Here is a 5,236-nt window from a genome sequence, read left to right as displayed (position 1 = left end):
GGCAAAGACCCTGTATATCCCTCAAGCTATCGTCCAATATCCCTTATAAATGTAGACCTTAAAATAATCTGCAAAGCTCTCTCAAAGAGACTGGAGAAAATAACCCCCTTCTTAATTCATCCTGACCAAACTGGTTTCATAAAAGGTAAGCACTCATCAACAAATACACGTAGATTACTTAATTTGATAGACTACTTGTTATAATCTCAGGATAAAAATGCTCGGAAACTCAAGTGCCAGTTTTAGGACGTTTACTGACCACTTTTAGAAACAACCACAGCTAGTCGCACACATACAGGAAACTGTCCCACACATAACATTCCGGCAGGGAGAACCCTGAAAAACCTCTGAAGGTTCCGGGGTTCAACGCCCCCAAACATACATTAACAACAACACTGTCTATAACACTTCCCCCCCCCCCCTTAAGCAAAAACCCACAACATAGCAATTATGCATAAGTACGAAAAGAGAGGGAGAATTCAACACCACATTATTTTAACAATTCAGTCTATCAGGGGGCTTGTGCTGCCTCTTTGACCTTCTCAGTCCTGCTGCTGGGTTCTCTAGGCTAGGAGCCTGCTGAGCTCCTGTGGCCGGGTTCGGCTCAGGTGACTTAGATTGCTCCACCAGCCCTTCTGGTGATACTGAAGAACCAATCCCGATCTCAGGGGTTGCTGACACGACTTCCCCTTCGGGTGAACCACTCTGAGGCCCCACAATGTCCACAGCCCTGTCTCCACCATGTGCGTGCGAACCACTCTGAGCCCTCTTCTCAGCTCCATCTGTGCGGGCTCTCACATGATCCTTGTGCCTGCGAACTTGTCTGCCATCCAACAACTCCACCACAAAAGATACTGGCCCTGAACTGTGGTGAATGACGCCAGGCAGCCACCGTGAGCCACCCGTAAAGTTTTTGATATACACACAGTCTCCCTGCTTGAAAACACAGCCTCTGGCATGTAGATCATGTCTCACCTTCTGCCCACCTTGTGACTGGGTGACTCTGGCTCCCACATCTGGGCGAAGAAGGTCCAGATGAGATCTGGGCTTCCTCCCCATCAGCAACTCCGCTGGGGACAAGCTTGTGGTTGTATGAGGCGTGATGCGATACTGAAGCAGGAAACGGCAGAGCCTCTTTTCTATGGAAAGACCTGGCATTTTTTTTAGACCGTCTTTCAGTGTCTCCACGGCGCGCTCCGCTAAGCCATTGGAGGCAGAGTGGTAGGGTGCTGTGCGGATATGTCGGATCCCATTTATCTCCATAAATTCTTGGAAGACCCCACTTGTGAACGTGGGCCCATTGTCCGTGACCACTGCCTCTGGTAATCCATGTGTTGCAAAGATTCTCCGGAGTGTGTCTGTGACGACTGGGGCTGTGATGGTCGGCATTATGTGGGCATCCAGCCATTTTGAATGCACATCCACCAACACCAGGAACATGTGGCCCAAAAAGGGGCCGGCAAAATCTAGATGAAGCCTGGACCATGGACGGCCAGGCCACTCCCATGGGTGGAGTGGGGCAGGTGGTGGTATTTTTTGGTTTGACTGACATTGAGAACAGGCTTTTACCTTGTCTTCCAAGGCACTGTCCATTCCCGGCCACCACACGAATGACCTTGCCAGACTTTTCATCCGAGAAATCCCTGGATGAGCCTCATGCAACACTTCAATGATCTGTGACCGACCTGGAGGCGGAACAATGACTCGGGAACCCCACAGGATGCAGCCATCTTGAACACTGAGCTCCTGCTGACGCTTGGCATACGGTTTGAGCTGATCTTGCTCCACTGTTGCTGGCCAGCCCTGCAACAGCCACTGTTTAACCCGAGATAACTCTGGATCCCGTTCAGTCAATGCTTTGATGTTTTTAGCACAGACCGGAGAGTTCGCCAACTTGTCCAGCAAAAACACAGTTTCTGGGGGCAAGTTCGACTGGTCGGGGACCTCCGGGAGGGGGAGGCGGCTGAAAGCATCTGCATTCGCATTTTCAGGTCCCGCCTTATAAACAATGCGATACTGGTATGCCGACAGTGTTAATGCCCAGCGCTGAACCCGGGCTGAAGCCATGGGTGGGATGCCTTTTGCTTCACTAAAGAGACTCAGGAGGGGCTTATGGTCTGTAACAATAGTAAATGGGCGGCCATACAGGTACTGATGAAATCGTTTCACAGCAAAAACTATTGCTAAGCCTTCCTTCTCAAGCTGTGAATAGCCCTTTTCTGCTGCTGTGAGCGTGCGTGACGCATATCCGACCGGTTTCTCTTCCCCCTCTTCCATGCGATGGGAAAGAACAGCTCCTATGCCATACGGGGAGGCATCACTGGACAGGACCACCTCCTTCTCCGGATCAAAATGCACCAGGAGTGGTGCCGATTGTAACAGTTCTTTTACCTGTCTGAAGGCCTTCTCCTGTGCTTGGGACCACCTCCACTGATTGTCTTTGTGCAGCAGCCCATACAGGAGAGCAAGCATGCTGGAGAGGTCAAAAACTTCCCATAATAGTTCACTAAGCCCAAGAATGATCTTAGTTCAGCTACATTCTTTGGACTCGGGGCTTCTTTTACTGCCCTCACTTTCTCTTCCAGTGGGGACAGGCCCTGTGCAGAGATGCGATGACCCAGGTATGTCACACTAGGGGCTTGGAAAACACACTTACTGCGCTTCAAACGCAACCCAGCTTCTGAGAGCTTCTTCAACACCTGCTCAAGGTTACGCAGATGCTCCTCTTCTGTTTTACCTGTAACTAAAATGTCATCCAAGTAAACAGCAACACCAGGAATGTTTTGCAGAAGATTGTCCATGGTGCACTGAAAGATAGCCGGACTGGATGCAACGCCAAACACCAGGCGGTTGTACTTGAACAGCCCCTTGTGTGTGTTTATTGTCACATATTTTTTTGATTCCTCATCCAGCAGCAACTGCTGGTAAGCATGACTCATATCCAACTTTGTGAATGTCCGACCACCCGCCAGTGTGGCAAACAGGTCATCCACTCGAGGCAGAGGGTAGGCGTCGAGCTGAGAGGCTTGGTTCACTGTCAGTTTGTAATCACCGCATATACGCACCCCTCCATCCTCTTTCAACACTGGTACGATCGGGGCTGCCCAGTCCGAGAACTCTATTGGCTCAATGACCCCTATCTGTTGTAGTCTCTCCAACTCTGCTTCCACCTTGGCCTTCATGGCGTATGGTACAGTGCGTGGTTTGAAAGAGCGTGGCCGGGCAAAAGGGTCCACACACAGCTTCACAGTGGTGCCCCGGAGAGTGCCCAATTCATTCTTGAACACATCTGCATACTTTCCCAGTAACTCTGCTATTACCGTTACATACCTGATTTCCCTCCAGTTCAGGCGGATTTTCTGCAGAAGGTCACGACCCAGCAGACTAGGCCCCTCCCCTTTCACCACCAGCAGTGTTGCTGCAGCTTCTTGACCCTGATATGCTGCATGCACCTCTATAGCACCAAGCAGGGGAATGCATTCACCTGTGTACTGTCTAAGGCTTATCTCAGTCGCTTGGAGGGCTGGTGCCCCGCCCGAGTGCCACAAGCTGTGGTAGGTGGCTTGGCTGATCACCGAAGCTGAAGCCCCTGTATCCACCTCCATTTGTAGCTCCTTCCCATTTACCTGGATAGTGGCATAGATGGGCTCCACACAGCACTTATTAAAGCCAACCAGATTAAACATGTTGAAAACACACTCATCCTCTTCAGGCGCCATGCCCTGCAGGTGATGCGTGTTTAGTTTGTTTTTTGTCTTCCATTCCTTCTTTGATTTCTCCTTAGCGCCCCTGCATTTCTTGGCTAAGTGCCCCTTTTTCTTGCAGTTATGGCAGGTACTGTCTTTGAAAACACAGTCCTTGGCAAAGTGTGCCCCCCCACACCGGTAACACTCCAAAAGCTCCCTCGGTTTGCCCCTCACACTCCGAGATACATGATGCACCTCGGTTGAGTGCATATTGTTGTTAGCTTTCCGAATGTCTTTAGTGTTATTAGCTGCCGTTTCTATTGCCTGAGCAATTTCCAAAGCTTTCTTAAAGTCCAGTGTGGGCTCCCCCAACAACCGACGCTGCATGCCATCATCATTTATACCACACACCAACCTGTCGCGGAGCATGTCATCCAGCACGCCTCCAAACTCACAGTGCTCTGATAGCTGTCTCAGCTCCGTCACATACGCAGCCACCGAAACTCCTGGCTTGCGTGAATGAGTGTGGAATTTGAACCGCTGAACAATCATGGAGGGTTTCGGGCAGTGATGATTTTGCACCAACGTCACCAGTTCTTTGAAACTGAAGTCCCCGGGTTTCCGAGGCGTCGTCAGGTTACGTATCAACTTGTAGGTCCTCGCTCCACACGCACTGAGAAGAACTGACCTTTTTTTTTCTTCGTCCGAAATGTCGTTTGCCAAGAATCAGAATCAGAATACTTTATTCATCCCGAGGGAAATTAGGGTTACAGCAGGCAGCATGCTAATGGCGCATGCGCACTTACAAAGGAACCTTCTGACCAACTTTACACAAACGTCACTGTAAGCGCCAGACGTCTGCTTTATATTTTATTTACGATTGAGTTCATGTTTGTTTTATTATTCATAGATTCATTACATAAGTGCAGTAGTAGCATGAAACCCTGTGTGAGAGGGAAGGGGAGGAGCATGGACAGAGAGGTTAGGAGTCTCACGGTTTTCTGACCGTGTACGCAGCTAGTATTGGATAACTGCTATTTTTTGGAATTTTCATGCCTTTTTTTTTGGAAGTTCATTGTTACATCCTCAGTTTGTAATAAATAAAACAGTCTTCAAACCATAATGCAACTGGAAGCATTTCTTTTGGAAACCAGGAACACGCGTCAGCCATAGACTCCCCTTTTTTGAACTTGGTTTATTGGAAATTACCCTACATTTAGTCAGAAAACCTTCTTGCTCCTTTTTTGGGAAAAGGAATACTGAAAAGGATCATGTTTAGCAACGCCGTGCACTGTGGATTGAAGGCAATAGCCTACTTGGAGGAAGAATCACGGTAAGCAGTGAAAACAAGCTTTGCTACTGTGGAAATTTGTCATAATGCATGAGAGTGATGAAGAACTAGTGTGTGGAAAAAGAGAACCAAAAATGACAGAAAAGGCTGTCGAGGAAAAGCTGCACAGGTTGACCCAGTCTAGAAAGGCTAAGCTAGGCCACCTAACTAGCCAAGCTAATCAGCTCGAACGGCTAATGGAAGATGATGCTAACGTGAA

At 49.0% G+C, this 5,236-nt stretch overlaps 1 pseudogene; it reads right to left on the bottom strand.

Moving 5' to 3' along the window:
- Nucleotides 1–495: 495 nt before the first annotated feature.
- LOC113009492 (uncharacterized protein K02A2.6-like) lies at nt 496–4,409 on the bottom strand (annotated as a pseudogene).
- Between the last annotated feature and the right edge of the window lie 827 nt (nt 4,410–5,236).

This window comes from Astatotilapia calliptera, chromosome 17 (assembly GCF_900246225.1).
Source record: "Astatotilapia calliptera chromosome 17, fAstCal1.2, whole genome shotgun sequence".
In the NCBI taxonomy this organism is placed as follows: Eukaryota; Metazoa; Chordata; class Actinopteri; order Cichliformes; family Cichlidae; genus Astatotilapia; species Astatotilapia calliptera.
This window is presented reverse-complemented; position numbering and strand designations above follow the sequence as displayed.